Raw genomic sequence first — 18323 nt, 5'->3', positions numbered from 1 at the left:
TTCAAATTGACAGGGACCCTAGTGATCATCTACAGCAACCTCCACCTCAACCTCACCCCACTGTCCCTAATTCATTTTAAGAAAAGAAATTAGATGGCAAAAGGACTTGCCAACCTTATACCTTTGGTGGCCAAAACATTTGGAATATGCAAATGATATATTCTGAGACCATATTACAGCAAAGGAGTCACACACAAAAGAAAGTGACTTTGCTGTGCATTAGAAGCTCCAGAGAGCATGCCAACAATACAGGTTCTTCTTGAAGAGACTGTGATTCAGCAGAAACCTTCACTTTTTAAAAATACCTCCCCACCATGATACTAATATAGACGGTCTATGTACCACAGTTTGGGAGTGACTTAAATGAAACAAATTATGCAGGCACAAACAATGGGTTTGCCAAAACACATGGACTACATATAGACTATAGAATTTACCAGATCTTAGGATGACAGATATTACACTTTTAAAAAAGTTCTTCTCCACTAACATCTGTTTTCATGAAAAATACACACAGACCATCATGGAATCCTTCATGGCTGGTGCCAACATAACATGAAAATTGCAAATCCAACCATCCCTTTCCAGCAATTTGAGTATCAAGCTCTCCTAATTTTGATGTATTTCACATGTGTCATTCCTTAAGATCATTCCTTAAATGATGTCTGTGTCCTCAGTGAACATCTGTCTTAGGAAAACAGATGTGATCAGTCCATTGGGGGAGGCCGAGGCTGATCAGTGTTCCACCTAGAACTCTTGGTTTCCCAGAGTCTGAAATAACGTGTCAATCTATGCCTTCGGAAATGCTTTACTTAAGGTTTGAGAGTGAGAGATGGCACGTTATGTACCCTGAACTAGATCTATAGCTGCTGGTGTGATTAAGATAATTCAGACCCTCCATAAATATTGCCAGTAAAACCAAAAAGCAAAAAAAAAAAGTTTTCTGGAAAATAATGTATGCTACAGATCTGAGGGGGATGCACTCTCTTACCCTTGCATAGACATATACAAACTTCAATTGGGTTATTATTTTTAAAAATCACATAGGACTGAAACAGACTTTAGGAATCATGTCATCCAGTAATTTTTACAAAGAAAATTAGCTGCAGAATCCTTTTTTCAAGCTAAGTTTATATAGAGTTCTCAAATATAAAAAGATAAAGGCAGAGTTGCTCTGAATGAAGCTAGGACATAGGGAAATGCTTGGTCTGATCTTTGCAGCCCGCTGACTGGCAGACCTGATACCCTACATCAGAGCCCCAGGGTGTCACAGGAAAGCACTGTTTGAATCAATGTCTTTATTTTTCAGAGCAGTGACTATGACCAAAGAAGTTAAGAGATTTGCCTGTAGCAGGGAAGGGATACTGCCTTAAAGTCGAACTTAGCGCCCAGGTACCAGCACTCTCCCCCAGAGGCCAAGCTGCCCTTCAACCTTTGATAGAGTCACAAGACTACAGATGATGATCAGGAAGGAGACATGCAGAAGTGGAGTGGGCACTCATTGGATTACAAGGATTCAAGCCCGGAGTACTCATTCAAGCCCGGAGTACTCATTCATCAACTCATGTAAATGACTTTTTTTTTTTCAAACGTGGGTTTGAACTGTGGTCGGTCCACGTATATGTGGATATTTTTCAATAGTAAATACTTTATGGTACTACATCGTCCATGGTCCATGGTTGATTGAATCTTGGGGTGTGGAGGAATCTCAGATAAGGAAGGCTGACTATAAGTTATACGTAAATTCAAGGGTCCACTGTATAAATTCATACTGGACGGCCTCTTTGTACTCACGGGAAAGACTGACTAAGAGCTTCTATTTTCAATGTAGGTTTCTTTGGGAAAGCTGGTCTAAAGCAAGGAGAGATAGGGGGTGCTACCTCCTCCAAGGAAGATCCAGGGCTGAGCACAGGAAGTATTTTTGGAGGAAGTGGAGGCCATGAGCTCCATTTGCATATCTTGAAGCTCCCTGGGTAGAGTTGATGGTTCTAGAAAAGGAGTGAGCTCTGAAAAAGGGCAAAGCAATGAACACCTGGCAATCAGTGCAATTCAACAACAAAGGGTATGAAACTTAACAGTCAGCTCTTGCTTTTGGCAGGCCCATAAATATGCCGACTCTTCAAATGAATTTTTATTGATTTTAACCATTGCATATTGATTATATATGGGGAAGTTGGAGAGTTTTCTCTGGTAGTTTTTAGATATGTGGGACTGACTGAGAATTACTTTAAATAAAGACCCATCAAATGTAAATTGGTGCAGCCACTGTGGAAAACAGTATGGAGGTTTTTCAAAAACTAAAAATAGAACTACCATATGACCCAGCAGTTCCACTCCTGGTTACATATCCGAAAGAAACTAATTCAAAAAGACACATGTACCCCAATGTTCATAGCAGCATTACTTACAATTGCCAAGATATGGAAGCAATCTAAGTGTCCATCAATGGATGAATGGATAGGCTTCCCTGGTGGCGCAGTGGTTAAGAGTCCGCCTGCCGATGCAGGGGACACGGGTTTGTGCCCCGGTCTGGGAAGATCCCACATGCTGCGGAGCGGCTGGGCCCGTGAGCCATGGCCGCTGAGCCTGCGCGTCCAGAGCCTGTGCTCCGCAACAGGAGAGGCCACAACAGTGAGAGGCCCGCGTACCACAAAAAAAAAAAAAAAAAATGGATGAATGGATAAAGACAATGTGGTAGATATATACAATGGAATACTACTCAGCCATAAAAAATAATGAAATTTTGCCATTTGCAGCATCATGGATGGACTTCGAAGGCATTATGCTAAGTGAAATAAGACAAAGACAAATAATGATATCACTTATATGTGGAATCTAAAAAATACAACAAAGTAGTGAATATAATAAAAAAAGAAGCAGACTCACAGATATAGAGAATAAACTACTTGTTACCAGTGGGGAGAGGGAAGGAGAGAGGAGCAATATAGGGGTAGAGGATTAAGAGGTACAAGCTATTATAAAATAAGCTACAAGGATATATTGTACAAAACAGTAAATAAAGCCAATATTTTATAATAATCATAAATGGAATATAAAACTTAAAATAGAATAAAAATAAAAGATTAAAATAAATAAAGACCCATCAGAAGGTGATTCATGAGATATCATCCTCTTCTCCATTCTAGACTGTACCATTTTTTTATGCTTCCTAGGCAAAATTTTGAAGTAATTTACTTTTGGTCACTAATCTTATGTTCTTTGTTTTTTACTGGCTCATGCAACATCATAGAAATTTTGAAATAAAGTTAATAGACTTGCCTTTTCTTTCATTCAAATAAGGACTAGGAAATCTCCCTGTTTTGGGGGAAAAGAGTGTACTAGTCCTCTCCAAAATTGTAAGTGCAGTATGATTTTAACTCTATTTTTAAAAGTAATTAAAGTATTAGATGAAAGTAGGGTGGTTGAGGGCATGGGCATTGGAATCAGACTTCTGGGTTTGAATGCTGTTTTTACCAGTTATAAGCTGTGTGACTCTGGGCAAGTTACTCAAGTACTCTGTGCCTTAATTTCAACTAAAGATGGGAGATAACAGTGCTTACTTCACAATGTTGCTGTGAGGATTAAAAAAGCTAATGCATAAAGCTCTTGGTGAAGTGCCTAGCACATAGAAAATTCTCAATAAATATCAGCTATTATTATTTCCAAGTAGTTGGACAATGGGTGATCTTTTTCTTTTAATTTTCCAAAACAAATCTTAATGTGATTATGCTATATGTTATGTTATGACAGAAACTATTATAAGTATAAAACAGAAAAGTATCCCTTTTTGAAAATTGAAAATTTTAAAAATTTGAAGAGCTCCTCCTTTTCTTAAATCCAATGTCAACCAAACTGATGTTCTGTTTGAATGGCATAGTGTGTTCATGAAGGGGAGAAAAGAGGGAGGGACAAAAGGACAGATAAAATTGTTCCACCCACTCTTCTTGAAAAATCCATTCTCCTTTCTATCCTCTCAACTGACTGTCACTATGACCTTCTAGCACCAAACAAGAGAGGGAAGAGGAATAAGAGGAGGAATGAAAGTGGTTAGATGCAGTTTCTCTGTGAAACCTTTCCAAATCTCAATGGGATAACATTTTAATCTCATGCCAACCCTTCCCTCTCACTGTCACTCTTTTGGGCCAGTCATTTTTAGTGTGTTGATATACGAACAGATCTGATTTGATCTCACCTCTTTGTAGGTTTAGGTAAGAAGATCATTAGAAAGATTCCCAGCTCAAAATGAACAATTTAAAATGTTATGACTGTCTTCAGGCCTCTTGCTTTAGAGGATGGCAGAATGGAGTTCTGGGTGCAAGCTTTTACTTGCCACTTCAGTCAATTAACTAGCAAGTGCTTACTGAATGCCTACTCTGGCCCCATGTTATAACGTTCCGACCTGACCTGGTCATGCCCTTCTGGATAGCCTCACACAGTCCCTTTTCAGACGTGAATGGATCCTGGCTGGGCTCAGCTGCAAAAGCCATGCCTGAGCCCCTGGGATGTTTGGGCCATCTCTGAGCCACTGCAGTTGTCCGTGGGGATAAGAGGTGAGGATGGTCTGTGGGGTGCAGAGGCTGTATCCATTTGGATCTACACAGGCTTCTGAGTTTGAATGTGGGCTCAGGTAGGGCCAAGTATGCTAGCAAAATTGAGTAATTTTTAGTGCTTCTGTCAGAAATCTGGGGTCTGGAAACCTGCTCACCTGATTAGATGGCTTGGAAGGTGAAAGCTGAGCTGTTGAAGTGCTAGAGTAAATATCTGTTACATTTGTTTCATAATGAGCTTATATTTTAAATAATTTTCTTTTTGGATAAACTTACCTTTCTTTCTACTAAAGTACCTTTTTTGTTCTTCCTGCTGGAGACGGTTAAAAAAAAAAAAACAATCTAATAAGTATTTAGTGTTTGATTTGAGCCCAAGGGGGAATCACTTTATACACATAGACTCTGTTTGGTCATTTAGTAGTTGTGTGACCTGAACAGTTATTAGCTGTTGAGTACTTTCTATGTGCCCAGGTCCTGTGCTACATGTGTTATACCCATTATCTCATAAATTTCTCATGACGGTCCTTTGCATAGATCCCGTCTTTTCTCTATGAGGAGTCTGAGGCTTAGAGGAGTGCAGTAAATACCTAAGGTCCTCTAAGTAGAGTGATGATGCTGTGTAGCTGAGCCTCAGCGTCTTCAGATGTGAAATGAAAGTTGTAATAGCTTCCTCCCAGGGTGCTTGTCATGAATAAATGAAGATGTATACACACACACACACACACACACACACACACACACACACACACACACAAAGATATATAGATATGTAAAATAAAATTATAAATTCTAAAATTAAAAATTACATATATACACACACACACACTTATGTTTGAGTGTGTTTCTGGTACAGAATAAACATTTAATAACATTATTTTAACAAGGATCCCTTTCTACAAAAACCAATTTGCTTCCATGGAGGAATACGTGGTGAAAAGTAAATGAAGAAGCTTTCATTTAAGGTTTGCTAACATACTCAATGGACAGAGTTCTGGTTACTTTCTGCCATCTCCGTGCTCAAAGTTTCCTGAAAATCATTTATGTATCCCATTAGTTAAATGAATTATTCACTGATAAGGATCTTTTGCTTTTACCTCAGGTGATGGTGACAGGGCTTTTAACCTCTCATTCAACTTCTATTTGGAATGAGAACCTTTTCTATCTGGGTGCCCTTCCCTGCTGTGCTATGTGCTCCTCAAAGGCAGGGACTGAATCTGGTTGAGAATACTTTCCTGCCTGTGCAGATGCTCTGTTACCTGCCATCTCCTAGTGGGCTGGGCATAGTCCCTGGACACCTCTCACAGAAAGATCACTGGAAAATATAGTCAACCCACCAAATTCTGTTTATTGAGGGAGAAAGATCCTTGTACCCTAGGGGTCCTTTTTCTACCCTCTATTTCCTAACACTTCCCAGGCCTTAGTTCAACCTGGGATAATTCATCTCTGCTGGAAAATTTATTAGGAGTTATCTGTCAAAATGGTTAAAGATTTTCCCTAGTAGATAGAAAGATATAGTACAAAAACCCAAGAAGTTAACACCCATATAGTATCAGTAGAGGGATAGATAAATAGACCAATGGAGCAGAATAGGGTGCAGATCATGCCCTTCATCCCATCTATGATGTTTATATGATAAATGTGGCATTTCAAATCAGTAAAGGAAGAAGAGACTATTTTATTATACCCATTTGGAAAAAAATAAAAAGAATATTCCTTTCGTATCATTGAAAACAAATTTCAAGTAGATTAAAATTCTAAACACAAAAAACTATACTGTCTTAGAAAAAGTATAGGAGAATAATTTTATAATTTTGAAATCATATTTGGCTATAAAAATTAAAAACTCTGACACAGGATATACATAAATACAGAAAATAAAATTCAATAACATTTTCGCAATGGTTATCTCTTGTGAAGGTAATGTAAAGGACATGTAGTCATATATAACTTGGGCTACTGGAAAAACATTGAGAAGAAAAATGTTTAGAGAAAATATATTTGTATCTATCTGAAAAAATATGGTAGGATTTTTAAACATTTTTACATGCTTCTAGAAACTCCTCCCCCCATCCCTCATCTTCTGAGAAAGATTGTAACATGAGTCTGCCTTCAAAAATTGACTTTTAAAGACCCAGGATTTATTTTAGGCTGAAATAAAATGTTGACCAAAATAGTACATCCTTAGACTCCTTGTCTGACCTATAACCACAATCATTATCTTTTTTTCTGTCCAATGACATATCACAGCATTCTTTTTTGATTTGGATCTTTGCAGGTCTTTGCAGCCGGAAATTGTTTACAACTCCTGTTTAGGGCAGGAGAAAGTCAGGGTTGGAAAAAAAGTTAGAATTCATCTAGTCAGATCCCCATTCCACACTTGAATTCCCTTCACAAAATCCCCTCTTGCTCCATTAATGTGCCCATGCCAGCTACTCCAGTCTGTGTGAATGAGGCAAAGAGCACAGAGCAAAGAAACAACAGGAAGGAGAGCTGTGGCAATCCTCACACCCTATAATCTCACTAAGTGCTATATGCCTCTCTACCACATAGAAAAGAAAAGTCAATTAAAGATTGCTTTATAAAAGATCTTACTTTCTGAATGGGACTTCTGTAAGTAATAAACTTACACACATGTTGGAACATTTACGAGAATGAATCATTCCTAAATTATCAGCTCATATTATAATATAAACGATCACTCTTGCTTTCTCTTCCAATAGTGCTATAATCTCTAATAAAGCAGTTTATACATATTTTAAGCAAGACTACAGTACCCCAGAAAACTAACATTATATTGCTTTAATAATAAAAATGAAAAATTATTTCAGGCAACTTTCATCGGATGCCCAAATCTCTGAATCAAGTCCCATTTAGTCCACCCTACATCTGTATGGAAAACAAGTCAGACTGAACCCTAAATATAGTATTATAAGTGTCCCAGGCTTGGTATATTCAAAGACCCAGGTCAAATTGCTGCTTATGAAATCTGCTCCCAGTCTCTGACTCTCTCCTCTTCCTAATCCTAAAAGCTTCTCCTATAAGAATTTGGGTCTCTAGAAGAGAAAATAAGTGGAAAATAATGATCCTACCTTTGACGTATGGTGGCCATGATATGGACAATTAAAAAGAAGTTCTCTACTCTAGTGAAAAGGATGGTTAATGTAATAGTTTGGACTTAAGTGATGCAGATTGGCTCTGTGGAAAAAAAAAAAAAAAGAAATGAGCCTTAGGGGGGAAAACAGGCCTTCATAAATTTCATCATGCATCATGTGGTACAAAAGAGCCACTGAAATTAGAGCTTGTACAAGTGTATGATGATGATGTTTTCAACAAGTTCTGCCAAAGTCTTAAAACCACAAGCACTTTTAGAGTTGATAATTGCCTGGAGAGATAATCTGCTTTCTGTTCACTGAAATCTAAGTGAAGGAAAGAGGATCCTGTTCAGAGAGTTTTAATTTGCCTGAAAGCCTTAATCAGATGATGGATTTTCTTCTATGGACCCCTCTCATAGTCTGTCAAGAAGAGCCCTGCTGCTAAATCTGAAAATGCTGGCAGACAGACACTCCTTGTTAGAAGTAAGAACAGTGGTGGGTACACACAAATACAGTATATAAATGGCTTTGCCTCAGATGGTTTCTGTTTGTTTGTTTTTTGAGGATGATGGAGGGATATATTTGAAATCTTTTGCCAGTGCAAAACAACAGGTGTAATAATTAACTTACCCTTTTATCAGGAGAGTGTATTTGAGTAGGTCCTGCTTACTTGATATTAATATAATAAAAATTTGACTATTCAGTCCCAAATCAAGAAATAGGGATGATTTTTCAATACAAACTTTGGTTCTTGGAGAGGGAAGGAGGGAGAGAGAACATACGTGACGTTGAACAGGCTCTCTCCTGTAACATCAGAACAACTATTACCTGGGGCAATGTCTCCCACTAAGCCTCACCAATTTATCTTAGCCTATAAATGTAAGAATCCTTTACTACTCGAAACTTGGACCAATTTCTCATTCTTGCTCAGGGATTTTTATGGTGAGCAGTGGACTACTCTGGTGCCATTAACCTTGTCTGTTGCCTGGGATGTAAAAACCATGAGCTTACACCTTTCATCACTTTCTTGAAGCAGAGGTGTTAACCCCGTCAGCCAGGACAACCTCTTGGTTAGCTGCCTTTTTTCCCCCTGTATATCTCCTTTGTTAGTTGCCTGGTAGAAGTTGGACATTACAGAATATCACAAAAATAACACTATTTCTGGTTAAATAATTTATTTCAACCAGGTTTATCTGGCTGCTGAGAGCAGATGGTTTAGTCTAGAGCTTCATAGACCCCAGGTTTCTACCCTCCTCCTGCCGTAGTTTCACTTTCAAGCCATGAGGGCAGATAATTATAATACTGTGGAGTGCAGTGAATAGCCTGCCATGGGAACTCAAAGAAGGGAGCCACTATCTCTGCCTCGTTTCTTCCTTCCTGTTTTAGTGTTTCAGAGTCTTCTGAGTGCTTTTATGTGCATTATCTCATTTGTTCCTCAAAGTAGCCCTGTGAAGAGAGTAGGATATAGATTATCCCCATTCTTATAAATGAGACTTCTGAGGCTCAGAAAGGTTAAGTAGCTTTCCAGGATTACACAGTAAGTAAATTTTAGTCTTGAGAAGGAAATTAATCTCCTGCTTCCAAATTCTATCCTCTTGAGGTCATCATGGTGAAAGTTTTAATGAAAGGCAAATCATTATTGTTCTAACATTTTGTGACTCAGTCATATTTGGAAATAATACTTCAAATTTCTGAACTGAGTCTTTATGATCACAGATACCATCTCCAACTACTGAATTAAATAATATTTTTGATAAGTTCTCAGCCAAAAAGAGACTGAAACTTACCATTATTGAGTTTCCTTTTTATATTTGTATAACTTAATTCCAGTTTATATGAGAAACTAAGATTTAGTCAATGATTAGTAGAGGATTAGCCAAAAAATATAATGTAATTGCTTACACTACTTTGTGAAATGCAAATAGCAGATGGATCATATTTTAAACAGTCAATTATCCTGTCAGTATAATATCAATTTTTATAAGAATTTTTTTGTTTCTGAAACATGTATTTTAATATGTATTAATAACTCTAAGGCAGCCACTTCATCCATCAAGTAAATAATGTGCACTTTAAGACAGTTCACTTAAAGTTCTAAACCATATATTATACTGAACTCAGAGCACATTATTTCTCTTTCCTCCTATTATCAGTTGTACATATAGAAAATTATTCCATCTTGAAAAAGGACTAAGATCATTGAGTTCTTACTTTGTACCCCAAATTTTATATACATCATCTCTTTCAATCATAAATTTTACCATTGAGAAACCAAGTTTCAGAAAAGTTAAATAACTTGCTTATGGCCACTCAACTATTTAGCGGTAAAAATAATATTTAATCCAGGTCTTTTCTCTGCACCAAGAGAAATTACTGTTTATGTCTTATAAATGTACATATAAACAAAATCATATAAAAAGTCCTCTATTTCTGGAAGATCTAAAGGAGACATAGAAAAATGATAAAGAAGAAAACACATTATTCTGCAGAGGAAAGTTTGGTGTAAATTAACTTGAAGAGGTATTAGTGATAGTTGTGGGAGGAGGTCATATGAAAAAAGTGACCTGTTGAATGATTTCCACCTGTATTTGCAAAACTGAATAATCCATGATCTGGTGAGTGCATGATCATGCCTATAGTAAGAAAGCAATTCAAATATTTTAGTCATTCTACTCATCTGATTTATATGAGCTTAGGGTGACAGAGAAAAGCTGGCAGAATTTGAGAATGTGACCTCTAAATTGGGGAAAAACTTCTGACCAAAAATTTACATTTTTATGAGATACAGCTGTGGAAATTACAAACTCGGAAGTTGTTATTTAAAATATTTCTTTCCTCAAATATATATGTATATAAATATTTCTGAAATATTTATATTTCTGGTTATATTTACGTTATAACCCACACAATGTCCACACATTTCTGAAGAACCTCCCATATTGTTATATGAATTTGTAAGTAAATGATCAAAAAAGAGCACTTAAAATAGGCATTCAATTATAAAATTAGTGAACTAGGTGCTAGATCCATTTCTTTTAGTTTTTTCAAGCTTTTGTTTAGATTTTATTTTTCAAAATCATAACCTTTCATACTATGTCTAAATGAGGTTCTTCAGATTTGGTGATTGCATTTCTTACTATGTAAGTGGTGTTCAGAGGACTGAGTCTGGAGTGAATAAGGTCATTCATTATCCAAAGGATCCATATTTGCCTCAAAACACTGGAGTTTCCCTTTGTTTCATCTTGCTATTTTATCAGTATTTTTAAAGATGCAGAACTGAAGAGGGGGTATGAAAAGTGTATCAACAACAAAAATGCACAAGATTACAAGTCTTGCTCAAGGGCAGAAGAAATGGCACTAGAATTTTGTTTAAGATGAACAAATCTTTTCTATTCTCATTAGGTATAAGGTTCTAAGTAACTGTGTTATTATATACTGAGGTCATATGTTTGAAATCCTTGGTAATCTTTCATTAATATTAGTTAGAACAGGGTATAGGAAGGACCAGATAAGGTAACATTTCATCTTCAAATGGTTGTGCCCTTGAAAAAAATCAAGAGTTTCTGTTTTATTAGCTACCCGTATGTTTCCTTAGAATACCCATCTGTTAAATGGGTATTCATGCATTTATTGATCATTAGGTAAACATTTATTGAGCACCTGCAATATTTTGCTATGTATTGTGCTAAGAACAGGGGCAATAAGGTAAAACATGGAAGGATACATACAAACAATTGATGACAAAATCCTGTGATAGGTGCCAACATAGAACCTAATAGTGAACTCGAATCTAGATATGCACAAAGGAGAGAATCATCAACCCTGTTTTGTGGAGGAGCAGGAAGATGCTCAAGGAGTTTTACAGACAGATGCTTGAACTGGGTTTGAAGAAAGAGTAGAGTTTTCAGATAGAAAAGACACAAAAAGACCTTTTAGAAAGAAGGGAGATTATAGGCAAAGGCATGGTGATGTAAAATGCTATGGGCTATCCTGGGTAACTGCAGAATTGTTCATTTTAGCTGGAAAGAGAAAGGAGAGCGTTGGAGAAGGGGTTTGGAGAGGAAAGGATGATTAGTTCATAGATGGGTGGAAGATCATCCTAAGGAGTTTATTCTTTATCCTGAGGACAATAGAGAGCCATTGGGAAGTTTTAGAAATGGAAAGCAAGACCAGAGTTTCACAATGTGAAAGTTAATTTGGTGGGGGCAAAACTGTGATAGGGAGATGATTCCTCAAGTTGATACGTGTTGTCAGAGCATTTAAAAGCAAATATTGCAAGTGCGATAGTATTTTACTATCAATTGCTATTATTATTGTTCACACATACAGCAATTTTAAAGTTCAAAAATTAAGTATTATTGGCTAAAACATGTTTGAGCACACGATTAAATACCATTCCAGAAAGCACATTATGTCTACCTGTTCACCTGCCTATTCTTATCTTCACTTCAGTACTAGAAAATAAAGTGAAGATGCACTGCAGAATATGTGAACACATGAAAAGAGAGGCAAGTGGAGGAGGTGTGTCTGATATGTGTGTCCATAGGTACGTGAGGAATAGTGGTGTAGAACAGGGCTTGAGTCAGTGGAACTGACTTTGTTATGTGACTTTGAGAAGTTAATTGATTTCTCTGAGTTTCAGTTTGTTCATCCTTAAAATGGGGTAACTGATTCCTGCCTTGATTTTTTTATATGGTTACGTAAGAATCCATTGAGATAATGTCTCAAGGACAGAACTGCTTAATTTATGCATGCTTGCAAAACATGCTGAAGAATACCAATAGCAAGAGATCATAAACATTATCAGAGACTCTTTCTTCAAAATGCTTAAGTACAAATATCTACTGTAGAAACTAACTTACTATCTTAGGTTTACCCCTGTCTGATCTGTTTTCCCTCTAGAAATTGATGTACAAATGTAAGAATTTTTATGACCGATGACGAAAATTTTACCACTATGAATGTTACCATGATTATTTCTTCAAGCAACTAGGACATTTTCTAGCACTAGTTGCATGGAATATATACTAAGGAAGGGTGGCTGGGTCAGGGCACATGGTTTCTTTTTAATTACTTTTTTTAAAAAGGGAAATAGTTTAGTGCAGAGGAAAGAGAATTTCAGGTGGAATCATATCACTTGTTTGTTTAACTGGCTCAGGCTACGAAATTATATCCACAGGGAAAATGTAGATACACATATCCACTCAGTTCACCTCACTTACAAACTTTCCTTCAACATTCAATCACCAAATATTTACTTAACACATTATCAGAGGTTGCCTGGGAAGATACATTAGCAACATCAGAATTGGAACTTCAAGGCATTTGAAACTCTGGGAAACTCGAAAGCTTAGCCGTTTTTTGTGCTCTCTTTATCTGTAAAGCAATTACTGTGACAGGATCATAGAGAAATGACGAGAGCCCAAGAGAAGAGAACTGTTGTGCTCAAATCAGTTACCTTTGTCAAGGGCTGAATGAACTGGCTTTTCCTGTTTGAGGGAACTGAAATGAGTATCTGTAGATCTCACCATGATGAAAAAAAAAAGTGTCCGCAGAATACGGAGTATTAAAAAGAATTTTATTTATCTCCTTCATTTTATTTCATTTTAATTTTTTTTTTTTTTTTTTTTTTTTTTGCGATACGCGGGCCTCTCACTGTTGTGGCCTCTCCCGTTGCGGAGCACAGGCTCCGGACGCACAGGCTCAGCGGCCATGGCTCACGGACCTAGCCGCTCTGCGGCATGTGGGATCTTCCCGGACCGGGGCACGAACCAGCATCCCCTGCATCGACAGGTGGACTCTCAACCACTGTGCCACCAGGGAAGCCCCTCATTTTAATTTTTTAAAACATATTTATTGGAATATAATTGCTTGTACAATAGTGTGTTAGTTTCTGCTGTATAACAAAGTGAATCAGCTATACGTATACATATATCCCCATATCCCCTCCCTCTTGCGTCTCACTCCCACCCTCACTATCCCACCCCTCTAGGTGGTCACAAAGCACTGAGCTGATCACCCTGTGCTATGAGGCTGCTTCCCACTAGCTATATGTTTTACATTTGGTAGTGTATATATGTCCATGCCAATCTCTCACTTCGTCTCAGCTTACCCTTCCCCATCCCAGTGTCCTAAAGTCCATTCTCTACGTTTGCATCTTTATTTCTGTCCTGCCCCTAGGTTCTTCAGAACCATTTTTTTTTTTTAGATTCCATATATATATGTTACCATACGGTATTTGTTTTTCTCTTTCTGACTTACTTCACTCTGTATGACAGACTCTAGGTCCATCCACCTCACTACAGATAACTCAATTTCGTTTCTTTATATGGCTGAGTAATATTCCATTGTATATATGTGCCACATCTTCTTTATCCATTCGTCTGTCAATGGACACTTAGGTTGCTTCCATGTCCTGGCTATTGTAAATAGAGCTGCAATGAACGTTGAGGTGTATGACACTGTTTGAATTATGGTTTTCTCGGGGTATATGCCCAGTAGTGGGATTGCTGGGTCATATGGTAGTGCAATTTTTAGTTTTTTAAGGAACCTCCATACTGTTCTCCATAGTGGCTGTATCAATTTACATTCCCACCAACAGTGCAAGAGGGTTCCCTTTTCTCCACATCCTCTCCAGCATTTATTGTAGACTTTTTGATGATGATCATTCGGACCAGTGTGAGGTGATACCTCATTGTAGTTTTGATTTGCATTTCTCTAATGATTAATGATGTTGATCATCCTTTCATATGTTTGTTGGCAATCTGTATATCTTCTTTAGAGAAAAGTCTATTTAGGTCTTCTGCCCATTTTTGGATTGGGTTGTTTGTTTTTTTGATATTGAGCTGCTTGTGTATTTTGGAGATTAATCCTTTGTCAGTTGCTTCATTTGCAAATATTTTCTCCCATTCTGAGGGTTGTCTTTTTGTCTTGTTTATGGTTTCCTTTGATGTGCAAAAGCTTTTAAGTTTCATTAGGTCCCATTTCTTTATTTTTGTTTTTATTTTCATTTCTCTAGGAGTGGGTCAAAAAGGATCTTGCTGTCATTTATATCATAGAGTGTTCCGCCTATCTTGTCCTCTAAGGGTTTTATAGTGTCTGGCCTTACATTTAGGTCTTTAATCCATTTTGAGTTTATTTTTGTGTATAGTGTTAGGGAGTGTTCTAATTTCATTCTTTTACATGTAGCTGTCCAGTTTGCCTAACACCACTTATTGAAGAAGCTGTCTTTTCTCCATTGTATATTCTTGCCTCCTTTATCAAAGGTAAGGTGACCATATGTGCATGCGTTTACCTCTGGGCTTCCTATCCTGTTCCATTGGTCTATATTCCTTTTTTGTGTGCCAGTACCATACTGTCTTGATTATTGTAGCTTTATAGTATAGTCTGAAGTCAGGGAGCCTGATTCCTCCAGCTCCATTTTTCTTTCTCAAGATTGCTTTGGCTACTCGGGGTCTTTTGTGTTTCCATACAAATTGTGACATTTTTTGTTCTAGTTCTGTGAAAAATGCCATTGGTGCTTTGATAGGCATTGCATTGAATCTGTAGATTGCTTTGGGTAGTATAGTCATTTTCACAATGTTGATTCTTCCAATCCAGGAACATGGTATATCTCTCTCCATCTTTTTTTATCATCTTTAATTTCTTTCATCAGTGTCTTATAGTTTTCTGCATACAGTTCTTTTGTCTCCTTAGATAGGTTTATTCCTAGGTATTTTATTCTTTATGTTGCAGTGGTAAATGGGAGTGTTTCCTTAATTTCTATGTCAGATTTTTCATCATTAGTGTATAGGAATGCAAGAGATTTCTGTGCATTAATTTTGTATCCTGCTACTTTACCAAATTCATTGATTAGCTCTAGTAGTTTTCTCGTAGCATCTTTAGGATTTTCTATGTATACTATCATGTCATCTGCAGGGAGTGACTGTTTTACTTCTTGTTTTCTTATTTGGATTCCTTTTATTCCTTTTTCTTCTCTGCTGGCTGGCTAAAACTTCCAAAATTATGTTGAATAATAGTGGTGAGAGTGGGCAACCTTGTCTTGTTCCTGATCTTAGTAGCAATGGGTTTAGTTTTTCACCATTGAGAATGATGTTGGCTGTGGGTTTGTCATGTATGACCTTTATTATGTTGATGTAAGTTCCCTCTATGCCTACTTTCTGGAGGGTTTTTATCATAAATGGTGTTGAATTTTGTCAAAAGCTTCCTCTGCAACTATTGAGATTATCATATAGTTTTTATCCTTTGATTTGTTAATATGGTTTATCACATTGATTGATTTGCATATACTGAAGAATCCTTGCATTCCTGGGATAAACCCCACTTGATCATGGTGTATGATCCTTTTAATGTGCTGTTGGTTTCTGTTTGCTAGTATTTTGTTGAGGATTTTTGCATCTGTGTTCATCAGTGATATTGGCCTGTAGTTTTCTTTTTTTGTGACATCTTTGTCTGGTTTTGGTATCAGGGTGATGGTGGCCTTGTACAATGAGTTTGGGAGTGTTCCTCCCTCTACTATATTTTGGAAGAGTTTGAGAGGGTTAGGTGTTAGCTCTTCTCTAAATGTTGGATAGAATTCGCCTGTGAAGCCATCTGGTCCTGGGCTTTTGTTTGTTGGAAGATTTTTAATCACAGTTTCAATTTCAGTGCTTTTGATTGGTCTGTTTATATTTTCTATTTCTTCCTGGTTCAGTCTCAGAATGTTGTGCTTTTCTAAGAATTTGTCCATTTCTTCTAGGTTGTCCATTTTATTGTCATATAGTTGCTTGTAGTAATCTCTCCTGATCCTTTGTATTTCTGCAGTGTCAGTTGTTACTTCTCCATTTTCATTTCTAATTCTATTGACTTGAGCCTTCTCCCTTTTTTTCTTGATGAGTCTGATTAATGGTTTATCAATTTTGTTTATCTTGTCAAAGAACCAGTTTTTAGTTTTATTGATCTTTGCTATCATTTCCTTCATTTCTTTTTCATTTATTTCTGTTATGATCTTTATGATTTCGTACCTTCTGCTAACTTTGGGGGTTTTTTTTGTTCTTCTCTCTCTAATTGCTTTAGGTGTAAGGTTAGGTTGTTTATTTGAGATTTTTCTTATTTCTTGAGGTAGGATTGTACTGCTATAAACATCCCTCTTAGAACTGCTTTTGCTGCATCCCATAGGTTTTGGGTCATCGTGTTTTCATTGTCATTTGTTTCTAGGTATTTTTTGATTTCCTCTTTGATTTCTTCAGGAATCTCTTGGTTATTTAATAGTGTATTGTTTAGTCTTCATGTATTTGTGTTTTTTACAGTTTTTTCCTATAATTCATATCTAGTCTTATAGCGTTGTGTTCGGAAAAGATACTTGACATGATTTCAATTTTCTTAAATTTACCGAGGCCTGATTTGTGACGCAAGATATGATCTATCCTGGAGAATGTTTCATGAGCACTTGAGAAGAAAGTGTATTCTGTTGTTTTTGGATGGAATGTCCTATAAATATCAATTAAGTCCATCTTGTTTAATGTGTCATTTAAAGCTTGTGTTTCCTTATTTATTTTCATTTTGGATGATCTGTCCATTGGTGAAAGTGGGGTGTTAAAGTACCCTACTATGATTGTGTTACTGTCGATTTCCCCTTTTATGGCTGTTAGCATTTCCCTCATGTATTGAGGTGCTCCTATGTTGGGTGCATAAATATTTACAATTGTTATACATCTTCTAGGATTGATCCCTTGATCATTATGTAGTGTCCTTCTTTGTCTCTTGTAATAGTCTTTGTTTTAAAATCTCTTCTGTCTAATATGAGAATTGCTACTCCAGCTTTCTCTTGATTTCCATTTGCATGGAATATCTTTTTGCATCCCCTCACTTTCAGTGTGTATGTTTCCCTAGGTCTGAAGTGTGTCTCATAGACAACATATATACGGTACTTGTTTTCATATCCATTCAGCCAGTCTTTGTCTTTTGGTTGGAGCATTTAATCCATTTACATTTAAGGTACTTATCGATATGTATGTTCCTATTCCCATTTTCTTAGTTGTTTTGGGTTTGTTATTGCAGGTCTTTTCCTTCTCTTGTGTTTCCTTCCTAGAGAAGTTCCTTTAGCATTTGTTGTAAAGCTGGTTTGGTGGTGCTGAATTCTCTTAGCTTTTGCTTGTCTGTAAAGGTTTTAATTTCTCCATTGAATCTGAAGGAGATCATTGCTCAGCAGAGTAATCTTGGTTGTAGGTTTTTCCCTTTCTCGGTTGTAGGTTTTTTCCCTTTTAAATATGTGCCACACCCTTCTGGCTTGCAGAGTTTCTGCTGAAAATCAACTGTTAACCTTATGGGGATTCCCTTGTATGTTATTTGTTGCTTTTCCCTTGCTGCTTTTAATATTTTTTCTTTGTATTTAATTTTTGATAGTTTGATTAATATGTTTCTTGGCATGTTTATCCTTGGATTTATCTTGTATGGGACTCTCTGTGCTTCCTGGACTTGATTGACTATTTCCTTTCCCATATTAGGGAAATTTTCAACTATAATCTCTTCAAATATTTTTTCAGTCCTTTTCTTTTTCTCTTCTTCCTCTGGGACCCCTATAATTCACATGTTGATGCCTTTAATGTTGTCCCAGAGGTCTCTGAGACTGTCCTTAATTCTTTTCATTCTTTTTTCTTTATTCTGCTCTGCAGTAGTTATTTCCACTATTTATTTTCCAGGTCAC

The sequence above is a fragment of the Grampus griseus genome (assembly GCF_964374135.1).
Source record: "Grampus griseus genome assembly, chromosome: 5".
NCBI classification, from domain to species: domain Eukaryota; kingdom Metazoa; phylum Chordata; class Mammalia; order Artiodactyla; family Delphinidae; genus Grampus; species Grampus griseus.
Note: the sequence above shows the minus strand (reverse complement) of the source record.